The sequence below is a fragment of the Topomyia yanbarensis genome, chromosome 3, assembly GCF_030247195.1.
Source record: "Topomyia yanbarensis strain Yona2022 chromosome 3, ASM3024719v1, whole genome shotgun sequence".
In the NCBI taxonomy this organism is placed as follows: Eukaryota; Metazoa; Arthropoda; class Insecta; order Diptera; family Culicidae; genus Topomyia; species Topomyia yanbarensis.
The window spans coordinates 326,231,799-326,250,404 of record NC_080672.1 but is presented as its reverse complement, the minus strand read 5'-3'; positions in this window follow the sequence as shown (position 1 = coordinate 326,250,404).

Below are 18,606 nucleotides of genomic sequence, written 5' to 3'. Positions count from 1 at the left end.
GAAAAACTATGCATTCGCTTCGAAAATCAATTTTTTAACTGAGGTATGGAAGGTTGTATTATGTTTATTTTCAAATTGTTTAATCATTTTGTCCGAAATTTCATAAACTCAAATAATATTCCTAACACTTGCTTCAAAATTTTATTTGGATTGGAGACCATGGCGCCAAAAAGATTGTCGCAATTGCATTACCACAAAAAAATTAAACATTGACTAGATGAGCTAATTGCAAAAGCCTTGAGAGAAGGTCAACTAAGCTTGAACCGAACCTTTTCAATATTTTTTCACTTGACACTCCATACCTGCATTACTGGTGTTCATGGTTTGTCATCTCAGGTGTTTCTTAATTACAAAAAATACCTCGGTAAGGCTATTTTATGTGTTCAAAAACACTGGGGACGAAAGACAGGTAAAATTCTTTGCGGTTCAAAATCAAACAATTTATTTGTCTAAAAGTGTAGAAATAATGTGCTTTGAACTAAGGAACAAATATTATGAAATTATTATCTTCTGTAGTTAGAATGTATTAGAATAGCATAATAACCCCGTTAGATGAATTAGCTTGGGTTTCTCCAAGTCAGTTCGCATCCATTATGGGAAACCGATATAGTTTCTGAGCTAAAGGAGTGGTCAGTTTATTTTGCTGTCTTTATTTATAACACTCAGCATAATTCGGGTTACTTTCGGTCAAGACACGGGACGTTGTTTTTACCCTGACATTTGTTCAAGTGGATTTTCGTGAACCACGACCCAGGGTAATGCCTACAGGCCGTCGTCCCCACCCGTTGAGGTCAATCATGCAATTAATTGATAGAAGGAATTCCAATAAAAAAAACATATCCTTGATAAGGTATTCGTTGATTTAAATTTAGCCCCTCAATAATAAGGAAATAATTATTGGACATGAAATAATTTCCTTGATTTGACAGGGGGCTTGAACAATCGATTGTTAAAAAATTGAAAACATTTTGATCGTTTAAAACGTAATTAATATTGTTTGCTTTATGAGATATTTATATACTATATAAGAACAAATATAGAGATATGAGCTACAGCTTTGTTTTCCGGAAAAGCTATGCAAACATCAAATAAAAATTACATTACAAAACATTATCGCACTCAATTTCGCGTACGTGAATAACCATTGTATCTAAGTTTGCACGCGAGATCTGCATACCGATCGCTGGAAGCCTGCAGGCTGATCGAAGCGCCAGCTAGCGGCAAGTTGCTACTTTCTGCAGACATTTGAAAAGACAGTTTTTTTCCTTCGCGCACTGAAAAGTTGACTTGTTAGTGGTGTCATTTTCAGGTGTATTTTTGTTTCAAATTACGCGGCTAACAATCTTGTTCGCTAACGAAGACGCTCTGGAATCCGTCACTGTTCCGGCGTATTTTTAGCTAATTAGAGTTTTGTTCCAGTCTTCAATCTTTGTTTATCGACGCAGCTTCAAATCAAGTAAATGGTTTCTTTTTTCATCCTGGACTTTCCACTCCAAGCGGGATTTCACCTGTACGTTCTGAGCTGGTGCGTCATGCATGGTGCTCATCCAGAGATGAGAGCGACCGCATCGTTTGCTGCGTGATTTAATCACAACTTGTAAGCTTCCTAAATATACCCGATAAAATGTGTGACTTTGGGACGGAAGTTTTTTTTTTTTGGATGGAAACCCCCATTTTTTACAGCACAACATTTGACACCGTATTCAAATGAGCTACCGGCAACTAATCACCGAGCTTAATACTATTTTCAACGAATTATAAGAATCAACCTGTGATTTGTTGTTCATTTTAGCTTTACACCGCAACCTGTTTCTTTCTGCTGTATGTCGTCTGTTTACAAAATGTACCCCACTTACTTTCAGTAGAACTCGAGTGACGCATTTAACGTTTTGTGTGATCTAGATTTTCATGACGTTGGTAGTTTTGGTGCGTGTTGATTATTTTATGTTTCAAGAACAATGTTTCAATCCTATGTCGAGAGTCGAGGCATGGCTAGCTCACAAATTAATCTCGTGTCAAATCTTTCTGTCGGGTCGTAAAGATTATCCACATTCAGTAGGTAGGGGATTGACCAATTCCGTTTCATTCGCGTATTTGGCTGACAAGAAGCTTGTCAATAAATGATTGGAAACTAAGACAAACAGATTAAGTTTGCAGCGCTTTCCCACTTCAAGCTATTGAGCAAACAGGTGTGAGATGTGAGCGCAGTCAATTAGAGATCCAAGCAATAAGAGCACTGCAAAAAGTGAAAGTTTGTCGGTGTCTTTTAATTTAGTATCTTCTGTTGTGTTGGGGAATTCGGTTCTACTCTTATAGTTTCGAAAAGATATAGAAATATTAAATAGTTTTGAGTGATGCAAGATTTGTTTTTTTTTGCAAGTTCATGTGGTAGAATTTGTAATTTATCTGCTAGTAGGAAAGCAACTACAGGATTGTGTACAAAACGCAACCACAGCGACAGTGATTTCATCTAGCGAGGCGAGCTGCATCAGCCATATGGTCAATATAGAATTGATAAAATCGAGACATATATTTTCTGTATTTTCAATGAAACGAAGCTCGTAAAATATTCTTCTTTGGTCCTTAGATATAGCTCCGCAATTTTTCCTGATTATTTACTTTAAGTTTCCCTTAAGGGGGTCTGACAGCGCAAAATTAAAAAAAATAATATTTTTATTTTTGCATTTTTCGGATCACTAAGATAAGAAATATATGCCCAAGAAAGGATTTACTCGAATTCAACTTGGTTCGTCTGCTAGAGCCCATCAAACTACCAACTATCAATTTTCATAGGAAGCTGATAAAATCGGGGGCTGATAAATTCGGGTGCTGATAAAATTAGGTCTCCACTGTATATGAAAAAAATAAAAATTTTCTCCGAGAAACTTTCTGGGTTCCATTTTGGTCCTATAACTGTGCAAATTCTTAGCTCGATCGGTGAAACTATATTTTTGCGCGCAGGCCGTAAAGTTTACATGGGATTTCGTATGGGGAGATCGAATTTTATAAAATAATTCATCCAGTGCCTCCTAAAAATAAATCAATGCGTAATTTTTATAGGAAACTTATCATGAAAACATGATCTCGAAGACTGCGAAACGATTTGAGGATTGTCGATAAAATTATTAAGAAAAGACCGACTGATGCTCTGAAGATAGACGAAAATTTTCATGGCATCACTGCTGCTGACGGTCCAATTATATAAATAATTTTAAATTTCTCTACTTGTGGGCAAAAGAAACCTTAATTTGTCCCTTAAAACTCTTGGGAAGTGACCAAACAGCTCAGATAATTGATTTAGACACAATAAGAGAAATTCAAAACAAAATTGCATATAACTGGACAGCCAAATGCAGTGCTGCTAGAAAAAATGAATAATTTATCAATCGTCAGAGCATCAATCGGTTTCTGCATAATAACTTTTTCCACAAGTGTCATACCGTTTTGTCTGCTTCCAGATTTTGTTTCTTTTTTTTATTTTAATTTTAGAGGTTTTAACCTTAAGGTCATTCGCCTCTTCGGGTTAGAAAAATCTCTTATGAAAAATTTCTAGCCCTATGTGCGGGGTCGTGACTCAAACCCAGGTGCACTGCGTACAAGGCAATCGATTTACCAACTACGCTACGCCCACCTCCACATTGTTTCTTTGTTATATTTCCTATACAAACCACATAACCATTTATTTTGTTTGGGGGGGGGGGGGGGGGGGGGTACATGGACGACTTTTGGAGGAATAATTATGTGAAAATCACTTTTCCCATATGAAATCCCATGTAAACGTTAAACAGTTGGCGCAAAAATATAGTTTCACGGATCGAGCTAAGAATTTGCACAGTTGATCTAGGTCCCAAATTGAACCCAAAAACTTGCTCGGTGCAGGAATCTAATGTGTGTCTCACCATTGGTCAAGGCTCCGAAAATAGCAACCAAAGGCGAATTTTTTTAATAAATTTTTGCTTGTTGGTGCTTCTTGCATGACCTGGAAATGACTAAAAGATCGTAAGGAGAAGTTGGCAAGCAACTAGATGTGAGATAAGCACAGCTTCGAGTCCAGCACGTACAACACTTCGAATAAACTGAATAAATTAAAGAAAATACATATAACAAATAAAAATTTTAAATGATTATGAAGCAAAAAATAAAAAAAGTTGTTCATAAAATGGGCATGAACCACATTGATAAAATAAATAAATCAAACTAATTCAAATAAAAATTGGACAATATTAAAAAAGTTATGAAATTAAGAGAGTAAATTAAATTGTTTCAGGATAACAAACTGTCATACAATAACAAAAAGAACTGACTAAACCGAATTGATAAAATGAAGAAACTGAAAATATTATGTACACTGGGAAAAACTAACAATTTAATAAAATGATTAAAATAAATAATATTGATAAAACCATAAAAAATTTAATTAATAAGATAAATAAAATGAATAATATGGATAAAATCAACCCTTTCATACCTACTATTTTTCTAGCGCATATAAGGATCCAAAACAGTTTTTCTTAAAAGTGTTAGAGTAAAGAAACACGAAAAACCCGTTTTGATCAAGATAGATGCCTCTCTAGCTGTGTGAGACGCTGCTCAATTTATACATACCAATCCTTAATACAATAATCCTCTTGCAAAGTTTTCAATAGTTTGATTGGACAGAAAAGACAGCCGATATTTTTGAAAACTGATAAGATTGATCAGATTTGAAGAATATTTGAAGACAACGAAAATATATCAAAATATAATTTTTCACTGATAACTAAAAATGTCTCTGGCAGCACTGCTCTAGTGGAATCCAATCAGAGCAATTGCAATAACTTCAATTCTACGGATATTTCTTGTAACTATTAGCGCTCAAATAAACGGTGATATTCACAATTATTATCACCTTTTTGTGAAGAAATCTTGTCTAACTCCAAAGTTATAGCTGTTTGAAAACGTTGTTGTTCATAAAATTAAGAGGGTTAATAAAATCAATAAAATAAATAGAATGAATAAAATAAACAAAATAAAGAATTTTTATCATAATAAAAATGTTTTCTGTCTATACATTTTATGATTTTTCCATTTTGTTTGTTTTTAAGCAGTAAAATGATTAAAATGAAAAAAAAAATCAACGTTATTAAAAAGTAATAGAATTAAAAGAATAAATTATAATGTGTCTAATTAATGCTTTAGATGAAATGGATAAAATGAATGACTGAACACAATTAGTTTAAAACGAATAAAATGTTTGAATCGGAAAAATATCATAAAATTGCATAACACGAAAAAAGTGAATAAAATAAGTTAAATAAATGATTCGCATAAGATGCATGAGAAAATAAACTGATCGGAATGCATACAAAGAATGAAATGAATACAATAGATAAAATTAGGTCAAATAAACAAAATGAATAAAAAGAATGCTAAATGACAAAAACCATTAAAATGAAATGATAATATGGGGAGACCCGGGGCTATTAAGGCAGTGGGGGTAATTCGAACCCTCTCGATTTCTCAGAAAATAGCATAACTTTCTGATTATCGTACATATTCGTGGAAGCGCTATTCTGAAACATTACCTTTGAGAGAAAAAATTGATTCTTTGTTCTTTGTAGAAAGAAGATACAACGTGTTTCGTTTTTTGTCATTCTCAAAACAAAAATCATTATAATTGAAAACCGTGATTAAATTTGCAAATAAAAGTAAAAAAACGCTTTTAATCCACCTAACAGTGTGATGAGACATTTCTTATAACTCTTATCACTCTCTTCGGATATTATATCGTTTGAGAACATTTAGAACTTGATGCTTTGCGATGTTTTTGATAACACATACTACATGGGAAAGTGGCAGGACTCAGAGAATCGCTCAAATCAGCATAGGACAACATCAGTGCTAGAGATCTCAAATCAAATCAATGGGAAGCGAAAAAATGGCCCATAAAATAGACATAGCTACGAATTATTGTTAATGCTCTGTTAATAAAATATCTAAATTGTGGTGGGAAAACTGAATTTTCCTAAAGGGGTTATATATTGTACTGAGCCAAAAAAATCGCAATTTTTTTTAATCGATTTGAAGTTTATACTTTACCCTTTGGCGATTGTTTACTTTTTCGGTCCCACATATCAGCATTGAAGTATCGTTCTTACGTTTTTTTACAATAACTACAGTTCTACACCTCCGATTTCGTCCGGGTTTTTTTCAATAGCGATCATTGTTACTATTTACAGCTGATATCAGCTTGATAATCCTAAAAAAATACGAAAATGACAGTTTCGCTTCTAAACTGCTAGCAAAAAAAGTATCGCCCTGTTTGTTTGCATGGAGCGTGGAGGGCGAAACTTTAAATAAACAAACAAAAATACCGTTTCGCCCGTTGTATTTTTTGCTGTAGTTTAAGAAAGCAATATCGTAGAATCAAAATTTTTAGGTTAATTGGTTGCGTTTCAAAGCCCTCATTCGCATGTATGAAAAAAGCCTTATGTTTACATTTGTAAGTATCGCCATTTTCACAAAAAAGGGTTGAAATGAAATCGCAGTTCCGAATATCACGCTATCTCTGAAGTGCATGCGTGCATAGTTCCAAATTTTACTTCGACATCGACTTTTTCTAAAGGTGACTTCCCAGTAGTATCCTTGATTTGAATTATTATCGCTAATCCTAATGCCAAAGAACAAATAAAAACCTCTCGAAAACGAACCGTTTGGGAAAATCATCATCATTACTGGAATTTTCATTTTCACGAAACTTTTCGATAACCTTCCGTCACTTGCGTTAATGCACTGTGTGCACAGTGCACTGAAAATCTAGCGAAATCGTCTTAGGGCACCAGCGGGTCTAATTCAGAGCTATCTGCGCGGCGAGTAAAGTAAAGAATACTAAAAATTAATTTCTATTCCATAATTTTCAGTTCAGCAATTCGAGAGATCGTGCTCACCGCAAGCCATGAAAAATAGACTACGTTGTGAAGCGATGGTCACTATTTATTAAAAAATCACGGTTAAATAAAAAAAATTATACTATTAAAAAATTTCAAATAGTTTATAATTTTCACAAACTTATTAAGAAAAATTGTTCAATAATCTTTCGTAATATTGTGTAGGAAAAAAGCTGAAAATTTCAGTATTTTCTCTATCTGCAACATATTAACCCTTAAGTATACCAATTAATTGGTATACGAATTGGAATAGGTTCGCCAAATTTTGGAAGAAGTCTATAAAAAAACCCCTTGAAAATTACCTAAAAATTGTTGTAGTTCGATACAATAAAAAATCCCCAAAAATGAAATGTACCTATTAATGTGAAACACAGTGAATAATACATACAATAAAGACCCATTTTTATCAATTATGGTGTATTTTAGGCTGACAAAATGGGGATATTGACTAAATCGGGCATTTTGTTTTTCTTTATAATAAACTGAAGCTGTTAAAATATTCTTCCCGTCCCTTGATGTAGTCTGATAACTATTTCAGATTATGATGAACTTTTTAATTTTGCATATTTCCATCTTCACGATAAGGAAAACATGCTCAAGAAAGGATTTACTCGAATTCAGTCTTGTTCGTCTGCTAGAGCCCATCAAACATATGTTCATATTTGGCTGATAAAATCAGGGTTTCAATGTATTATAATAGATATTCAGCATTCGAAGAAGTTTCTTGTGAACGAGTGTAGAACGACTTTGTTTCTACTTACTTGAAGTCAGCGGCGTAGCCAGAAATTCGGTTTGGTGGGGGTTTGGTGAAAATCGATCATACTGTCCAAACGGCATAATTCCGAAACCGTAATTTTTGAAGTTTTAAAATTATGCAGAATTAATTTTTCAGAAAATAGTAACAGAGTTCGTGTCTAGCGAATTTGTTGAGACTTTATTGTAGTCATGAATATTAACCTGAGAAAAATCACCATAAATACTTCTTGGACGATATACCGTCAAAACTATTTTATCAAATGATGCGCTGTTTAACGTTTGTAAAACTCATCGAAGATTCTAAACCTCCGAAGTTGGCGGTTTCAAAATGATGCTATCTTGACCTTAAATTACTGATTTTAAACATTTGACCTATACATATAATTGGTCATATAACAAAAATTAAATGCTCATCAAAATCGATCAGGAACTGCTAGAGTCGAATGGAAATCGTCATTTTTCATAAATTTCTCTCTACATTCGGAAAGTGTTATCCTCGTTATTAATCATATTACGTTTTCGTCTCAACTCGACGCATTCCCAAAAAAACCTGTCTTAATCCACCTAGTGGTGCAATTGTGCTTGTCTCATTTGTCCAGACTACGATTCCATGGCTGGTTATGTTCAATACAATGGTGGAAATGAATATTACATGTTCAGTACGATTTGCACATACATACAATGGATCGACAGCCACGATCTTGAGATACTATGTGATACTGAAACGTCGCTTGAAACCAGGTTCGGATCATGGAGAAAGGTCCGGGAGCTCCAGATCCTGCCGAAAATTTTCAACTTGTTAAGAAATTTTAAACTAGTTTTAATTTTAAAGTAGCAACCCCTCACTGCATACTCCCTCCGGGCCGGTATGATTGACGATTTTTAGAGTGATTGCATAACCTTTCTATATGAGAAAGACAAAAATGTACCAAAGTCCAAAAAAAGTCAAAATACAAATTTGATTTTGAAAATTTTTCATTTCAGTTTATATGGGAATTTGCTGTGTGGTTGCACTCTTCAACTCGTAACTCCGGAACCGGAAGTCCAATCAATAAAAAATTCAATAGCAGCCGATGGGAAGGTTGTACCTTTCATTTGAGACTAACTTTGTGCAAATCGGTCCAGCCATCTCTGAGAAACAGAGGTCACATTTTTTCCACATACACACATACATACACACACAGACATTTTCCGATCTCGACGAACTCAGTCGATTGGCATATGACACTCGGTCCTCCGGGTCGGGATTAGATTGACGAATTTTAGAGTGAATGAGAAAGGCAAAAACATTTTTGGCAAATGTTGAAAGTTATGCATTTTTTTGGTGAGCAGTTCTATGTTTCATAGACATTAAATCAATTTTAACTTCTCTTCCTATTAAATAAAGACCCTTATTACAGTACATCTCTACAAAAACGAGATCAATTTGAAAATAAATCTGAGGACTATGATTGATTACAGAACTCTGTAATTTTCTATTGGAATGTTTTCAGGCAGGAATTTGATATTGATGCTATTAGACAACTGTGAAATGAAGACCAATAGATCAGGTACATATCAGGACCCCATTCCGACAATTTATCAAAAGTCCTCATGATGTTTACAACAACAGGTTATCAATCTACGGATCAGATAATTGTTATTGTAATATTGAATTAAATCAGTCTGCATCAATAAATTTTCAACTTCAATCCAATATTTTTTTGGGTGTGGTGGTGGGGGGGGGGGGGTTGTATGGTGTTAAACCCCAAAACCTTCTCTGGGCTACGCCGTTGCTTGGAGTTATTTATTTGGCTTTTCATTTTCCGATATGTTTCAGATCGATCCGATGGTCATTAGTTAGAAAAATTGCTGTCAGAAGGTTCGCACAAATGAACATTTTTGCACTGATAAGTTATCAAGTTCCTTCCAGACAACTTGGGAGTGTTCGGTGCGGAGATTATTTCTAGCGGTTGTAGATAGAAAAATGAAATACAAAATTCGATTTGTCGAAATAATGTTTGGCTTATTTCAATGGATTATTTCTATATTGAACAATAAATAGGCGACAAAGAGTAATCCACAAACAACAAGCCATAACTTTTAAAGTATTCAAAATAGATATTTGAAGTCTTCAGTAAAGTTATTCGCAAAAGTAAGAGCTACAAATTTGTAGAAGGCATCATTTCGATATAATCACTTCCAAGAAAATTTGTGAAAATATCTCACTCATAGGGGGATTAATCAGCAAAAGCACAATACCAAAAGAAAAGGCATATTTCCTCCATTAAATTCTCCGAGGATACTATTGACCTAAAATAAGCCGTTTTGGCGTTAATAATAGATTACATGTTTTTGGTCATATTTCTGACAATGGGGAATGATAAAAATCTTTCGTCCGCATTTAATGTTAAATATCTCTTTTGATAATAGTCCGATTTCAACAATCTATAGCTTGTTCGAAAGGTATTCGTTAAAGCTGTCTAAAAACATATAAATTGTTAATCTATATTGTCAATTTCGGCAGATAATTCAAAAAAACTGCAAAAAACGCCATTTTTACGCATTCAAACATTCATATCTTGGAAACTAAACATCAGAATCAAAAACAAATTAATAGCGTTCATACTGTTTTTTAGTTCTTTCATTTAAAATTGGTTTGGATAAGATCGGTTCAGCCATTGCTGAGAAACACGAATGAGAATTTGTCCGTTACATACACACACACAGACACACACACAGACATTGTCCCAAATCGTCGAGCTGAGTCGATTGGCATATAAGACTCGGCCCTCCGGGCCTCGGAAAAAATCTTGAAAGTTTGAGCGAATTCTATACATTTCTTTTATAAGAAATGTAAAAATGGTAAATGTTTTGGAAAGTTTGAGGCTTCTATTTTGTGGAACACATATTTTCGAGACGTTCACCACTTTTGTGCGATATGAGCGTACAGGGCTATTTGGACCCCCTATTCCGTCAACCACCGTTCAGCGACTTACGGCTGCGCATACCATTGCACACGCCACAGCAAAGAAAATACATGGGCTGCCAATCGACAGCTGTGACATACCAGATAAAGTTTTCGTAAAGCAATTTTTTTGCTGCTTAAGGAGTGTCTCTTATAAATGTTTCATAGGTAAACATAATTCAATTGTAAAAAAATTAAAGAAAAGTGATGAACTAAATTGCCCCGTAGGGAGGTCCGTACATTGTAAAAGTATGGAAAAACGTACAGGTTTGCACATCGTCGCCTAGCGCTGCCATTGAGTGGTGTAAATAAACCTTTTATGGCACCAAAATGTAGCTGAGGTTTCAAACTAGCAATTAGAACTTTTGACCGGTAACTTTTTTCACATCTATCTACCTAAAAGGGCGATTTGCTTAAGTAGGTCTGAATAGCCCCGGGTTCCCCTATAACATAAATCTCGCAAAGAAAGATAATTTATCTTACTTCACTAGAATTTTGTTTTTCAAAAATACAGTTGCTCTCGGTGATACTACGAGTATAATATGAATATTAAAAACCTATTTTCTCACTACTAGGAGGATTACTTGGTGATCTGTGTATTCATATACTATCCAAAGTCTATCACCCGACTGAACGCATTGCTCAATCCAACGGAAAAATACATCAACTCTGGACAAATTTGCACTTTGAAGTGAATTTACACATTGGTTTGTCTTTGAAGTAAACTTGCGTATTAATTTTTGAGAAATACTTAATTATTAAGTAAATTCACAAAATATTTTCGGAATAGAATTCCTTGAATCACGCAGATGTGTTTTCATAACCGGATATTCAAAATCGGTTTAGTTTTGACCGTAAAGCAATACTCTGTATGAAACGGTCTCGATTTTGCCTTTCTCGTATAAAGAAGGGCCGAGTGTCATATACCATTCGACTCAGTTCGTCGAGATCGGAAAATGTATGTGTGTATGTATGTGTGTGTATGTGCGTGTATGTGTGTGTCATTTAAACTCACACAATTTTCTCAGAGATGGCTGAAACGATGTACACAAACTTAGTTTCAAATGAAAGGTATAACTCTCCCATGAGCTGTTTTTGAAGTTTTAGTTGATCCGACGTCCGGTTCCGGAGTTACGGATTGAAGAGTGTGGTCAGCCAGCAAATTCCCCTATAAACTGGTAACACCATGCTGTCTAAATGACGTAACATATATGAAAATAAGTGCAACATTACTTGGATTTGCAGGTCTAGATAAGTTATGAGCAATCAAAGTAGCTTTGACCTCATTGGCACCTAAGACGGTGATGTTCCCGGGGAACTCGCCAAGTTCCCCGGATTTGCAGGTCTAGATAAGCTATGAACAATCAAAGTAGCTTTGACCTCATTGGCACCTAAGACGGTGATGTCCCCGGGGAACTCGCCAAGTTCCTAAACTAATATCACACCTATTTCTTAGCGAATTCTCTACCAATTTTCACAAACTTTATTTCCAAAGAAAGATACAGTAATACTATTGACAGCTGCTGAATTTCATTCGGTTCTGACTCTTGGTTCCATACTTATAGGTTTGTTAGTAAGTTCACACTGGAATTTCCCATATAAACCGTTACAATTGTAATACCTCATAGGCTAAAAATCTATTGAAATGGTCACTAAATTACTTTGCCTCGCAGATCTAGATCACTGTTTGCCAATCAAACATTCTTTAAATATATTGTCCACTATCGACAATTCCGGATGTTCCGGATTCCGGGCATATTCTACACAGAACCGATTTTCTCAAACCAAGTCACAAATGGAAGACATAAGGGGCCATGCATAAATGACGTAGCATTTTGGGGGGTAGGGAGGGTATACCAAATTTGTGACGAAGTGTGACAAGGGGGAGGGGAGGGTTGGAAGTTGTGCGACGTAGCATTAAGTTAAAAACCCATTGTTTGAGAAAAGAATTTAATGATCCTCGATTCCCAAGAGAAATAAATTTAAATTCAAACAAGTTACTTTAGGTAAATTTTACGATTCGGTAAATTACGAGGTAAATTTTACGATTCGCGAAATTACAACTTCGCAAAAATACGAAAAGATTTTGTATGCGGATTTAACTTACTACTAAGCTCATGTTGCTAACTAGTAAACTTAGTTAGGAAGCTGAATTAAATTTTCACTTCGAATTCAACCAAACAAAATTTAATAATTTAGATGAACGTATGGTTCTTTGAATCATTGGCAGCTGCACGATTGTGAACTGAGAGAACTTGTCTTCATGCTCCCCTTGACATATAAAATTCAAAACAAAACTATCAACACTATATTTGTCATGAAATGGGCTTATTTTGCACGCAATTTGCTGTTATAATAAAAATGTTGATAAAAGTCGTCAAACATTTTGAAAGGACATGCATTTAAAATAATTGAAAAACATGTAATTTTTTTCATCACCCGGGCGCTTTGCATGAGACGAGGGGGGGGGGGGGGGTAGGTAAATGCTACGTTATTTACGAGGGGGAGGTTAGAATTTTGTGACCAAATGCTACGAGGGGGGAGGGAGGGGTCAAAAATCGCCGAAAAAAAGCTACGTCATTTGTGTACGGCCCCTAATATGTACTTGGATGTAGCATCGTCCCCCCCCCCGCCTGCCCTTACAGCTTCCTCCTTCGTCACCCTCTCCCTGGAACACCCTCACACCTGCATTCCCTTCATCCACCCCGTATACCGAAATAAGATGAAGGGTTTTTGACGCATTCTTCATGCTCAAACCACTAAACCCCACCCACTCCGCTTCCAACCCCATTCCTTAGTAGTAAGTTAAATCCGCATACAAAATCTTTTCGTATTTTTGCGAAGTTGTAATTTCGCGAATCGTAAAATTTACCTCGTAATTTACCGAATCGTAAAATTTACCTAAAGTAATTTTTTTATTTGGATTTTCAAAATTCCGCATTTTGAGTATAGACAAATTTTAGATGCAAGTGGTCGGAGAACTTGTCAGTGAGGTGTTTGATTGACTTACTTGGTTTCAGTTGGATTAAGAGATAACATTTCCTATTTTCTGAGACACTCTTCTGACACATAACTTCGAGTAGGAGGCGTATGATTTAAATGTTAAAGCCATTATTATAAATAGCTTTGAAATCGTGAAGTTATCGAAGAGCGTTTTTATAAAGATTATAATTTTCCTATAAAAATTATTTCGAAGAATATGCAGAAAGTATCAAGCAGTCAAATGAAAGAAACGCGAATTGAAATCAAATTGTACTGGTTTATTTAGTCTTCCCCTTATCAAAAATGCCAATAACAAATCCCTAAAAGAGATTTATTTTGAAACCTCAAAACTCATTCGTTGCTTTGAATCTATGCGGAATCCTAAATAAGATTTGTTGTATTCTTCGTGAAACAATTTACGTTAAATATCCGCTCAATGTTACCATGTCGCATCGACATTATTTCTTAAAACCATGTAAAACACGTTAACGTACAAGAGAAGAGCCAAAGCGCAGTATTTAGAATCTAAAAATAGCCCCTCTTTCCTAATCTGAAAAGATATTATAAAGCTATTTAGTCTATCGTCATACAGGCAGCTGTATTAGTGACTGAAACTGAATAAAAACAAAGCATATGACACGAACAGCACTTAGGCTTGGGCAAGGTTCAATGTGTGCGTTCTGGAAACGTCTTCTGCATCTATAATCGTTTTGCCCTTGACGGATGCGTGGAATATTATGCTAACATTAAACCTCAGTCGAAAACAACGTCGTTGGTTCATGCAGGAAACTTCCCCATCAAACTTAGAATACCCAGGTTCAAAGCGGCAATATCGAAAAATAATAATCTGCTTTGTCATATACTCACAATAACAATCAGCCAGCAGGTATGCAATTATTTGGCAATGCTATAAAAGCTTTTACTGCAGGAAGCTTTTTGCTCCAAAGAAAAAAGCGCCCTAATGTATGCTTTATTTTTCTCGTATTCTATTTTTAGACGTGCACGCTAAAATCATTGATATTATACAATAAGTAATACAAGCTATGTTGGGGTCAGTTATGCTATCTCAAGTTGTTATGATCGTGTTATATTGCTATCAACATTTGTTATAAATGTGATATTCGTAGACAATTTTTTGTTAGAATTTTTGTTATTTTAACGCCTAACAGTTTCTACTTTATAACAAAATTTGATAGGAAATTTTTCGTAACAAAATATCAGCATGAGTTATAATTGTGTTATTTCCTTCTGGTCGGGATCCCTACCCCCCAAAATGCTACGTCATTTATGCATGGCCACTAAGCGGAAAAAATATAATTCCAGAATCCACCGTTTTATGCACACCAATGATATTTTAGGAGCAAGGCGATATAGAGAAGAATAGATAAAATTTGAACGAAATTAAGACTCTTTTGAAAGATGCTGGGTAATGCAGTAAAATGAAACCGTTTTTTTCTGTCACAGATATATTTGTTTCTTCTTTTTTATTTCTTCACTTATTCTGGAGTATGCTTGATATAATCTTGAATAAACTTTTTTGCTCGTTAGCATCTTGTGGGATATATTTGGCCTAAATTTTTACTTTATATTTGATCAAACCCGATTCAGTCATTTGATTTGATTTCGAGTGAGAATCCTGATTGACAGTTTCATGAAGGATTGAAAAATAATTCGATGAGATTTATGATTTGGGAATCGCTGTACATTGAACAGAAATCGCAATAGTAAATGAGAAATAAAGGTTTTGTCTATTGTACGAAGATAGCGATCTCAATATAAAAGTAGATATAGAAAGTATCACCTTAACCCGAAAGACGTGTTGCTGTTAATGTTGGAGAGAGAATTGACAAAAATCGAAAACGAAAAAAGCAGTTTTTTCCACACCGAGTGTTAGATCTTCATAAAAATCAATCAGCAGTACTATAACAACATTTTACATTAGCTGATTGATTTTTATGAAGATCTAACACTCGGTGTGGAAAAAAACTGCTTTTTTCGTTTTCGATTTTGGCACATTCTCTCTCCAACCTTAATGTCTCCAGATTCAGAACTGAACTGGCAACTCTGTCTTCTTGATATGTTGTCTTTGCTCTTATCCCATATTATGAGGGAAATCTTCAATAAACAGACTTGTATTACTTTGAGAATTTACTGAATGTATGGTCCAGCCTGATATTTTCTTGTTCGTTGTCTTTTGTGATCCGTGTTCAACGAGTAACGACTTCGGAATTTCTTCTTAAAGAAAATTATGAAATTTGGTTTTGTTTTTTCCTAAGATTGTGTGAAACACACTTCACGATTTGGAAATAAAACTAAGGATAAATAAGGACAAGCAAAACTCTATATCTATAAATTCTGATGAAATGAATTTACCCCAAAAGATAAGAAACATGGATCCAAAACTCGAAGAGCTTTGTTCTCTTTCAATCATGTTGATAAGGACAAACAGGATTCTCAACCCAAATTTGCAATAAAATCCGTCGTTTATTACGATGACTCGAACTTTAGTTTATTCAAATATAAAGCTTTGAATTTAAGCCAATTGTATTTTACCAGGCAGGAGAGGATTAGGAAGAAGAGATCATTCTAGTTTACATTAGCTATCTCCTAGAGCGAGAAAAGCAATGAAAAAGGCATGATAAAATCCGTTACTACATTAATCAACATCTTGAAAAGGTATACGATTATCGAATAAATTTGGTCTACACCTTTCCACACCTCCTTGTTCATAAAGTGTCATTTTCGCCCAAGACCCAGAAAAATTTAAAAATATATTTTTCCTGCTGAGAATGGGACTTTGTATACACTGAAATTTATCTGAATTTACTGTCCATTTAAACCCAACATTTTTTGTAAGTCCTTGTTAATAGACATCTTAATCCATAGGTCCCGCGCACATCTAAAAACTGATACAAATTTTAATTACTTTCTTGGGTGATTTTATATCGATTTATAGCATTCTATGAAGTTGTAGACAATGAAATTGTTCATCAGATTCTTACTTTTAGTATTTTTTGAATGACTATAGTGCCAATTAGTAGCAAAAATGCGAATTAATTTCATTAAAAAACTTAAGTTTTCAGTCAAAAAACTTTAAAATAAAAAGTTGTTCTAGACCCCCCGACAGAATATTTTAATTTTACTTTCAAATGAAAGGGGAAAGTCCATTCTTTCATATCCCGAAGTTTTACGGATGCCGATTTTTTTGAATAAAGTTGTTCGACAAAGACACCGTGAAATATCATATTTTTTTGTTTAAAGTGTTTTGGCGTCAACTTTCGTGGGATTCGTGCTTCCAATAATAAGAATGTAATAGACATTTTCACAATTATATTGAACAATCCCAGCTAATTAGGAAGGGACTGGAAGATGTGAACTATTTTTCAATATTAAGAGCTATAGTACTCAAGGAAGAGCAAGGAGTTGAAGGATGAATGTTTAGAAAAGCGTGGAATAGGGTCATATGAGCAAGCTTAGTTTCCCGGCGATTTAACCTCTAATCTTCTGCAGGGGTCAGGATATTTTGGCATTGAATGCGAATTACCTGAGTCTGCGGCATGCCCGGACAAGCGTGAATTCACTGAATGACTTATGCTGCCGGAACCAAGAAACTCGAAGCTTGCTCATATGACCATATTCCACGCTTTTCTAAACTTTCTTTCTTCAACTCCTCGCTCTTCCTCGAGTACTATGGCACTTAATATTGAAAAAATATTTCACATCTTCACAGGAAAAAGATTGGCTCACTCTAAGTCGTTAATAAAAAAGATAGTTTGGATAAATGAGAAAGGCACAATTGCACCACTAGGTGGATTAAAACAGGTTTTTAAATTACACATTATATTTATCATTAGGTAGACAACCCTATTCTCATATTTTTCAGTACGCCATATAAATAATACCTTTTGCACATTATATTTATGTAATTAAATGCTAAGGTTTTCCTTAAAAACCGCGACACGTATAAGCGAGCTAAACAGTCAATGGACACACATGGATTCACGCTTGTAGTCTGGTAGAAAACCAATGTATGACCGCATACCACATTCGTTATATTATATATTATTCGCTTTTGATTCCGTCAATGAAATATTTTCAAACGCGCAGGGGATATACTTGAATACTATATCTTTCGAATGCTAAGTACTAAATGAATAGACAAATATTTTTTTGGTAATAAAAATCATACCAAACCTGTGGGTGTTTGCTGGTAGCCTTATGAAACGTGTCATAAAACTTCAAACCGCCATATCTCTCGAATCTCCCGATGGATAATTTTGAAATTCACTGAGATGATGCTTGGATACTGCATTTTTCGAATACCGTATGCCAAATTAATGGTAATTTTGTAGTTAATAACGGTTTTAGGCACACCGTGAAAATACAGTTGTTATCTTCTGTCACCTGCTGTCCTTCTTCGGCGCGTTGCTTTTGCGGTAAACAAATAGGCCTACCTGTGACACTTCCAAGCTCTTCCCGTTGGTATCTTCACCACGCTCTCTCTCAGTTTCCGCCACCGCGGTAAACAAATGTGGCTTGCTGTGAAAACCACACCTGTTGATGCCACACTCTTCGGTGTCACTTGTTCCCTTTCTTCGTTGTACCGCTTCTGTGGTAGACAAATAGAACAACCCCAACCCAACCCAACCTGTGTCACTTCTCCTGAGTTGCCTGACGATATCAAACTAGAGGAGCGATTCCTCTCGAATTCTTCCACCGCTGTAGGCAAATGTGTCTACCCGAGGTTTGCTGTCGAAACACCACTCCTCGAGGATTCCGTTGACCACGCCCCCGACGTCTCAACTATCGACTCACAATTAACAATTAACGAACTGGTCGCTCTTTCTTACTTCACAAACGCGTATAGTGTCTCGCAAACTGTTTTAATCCACCTAGCGGTGCAACTGTGCCTTTCTCAATCATGAACACGAGAATTTTTTAGTTGCTTATATTTATTAAAAGCATTCAAATGTATACATACAATTTTATTACACA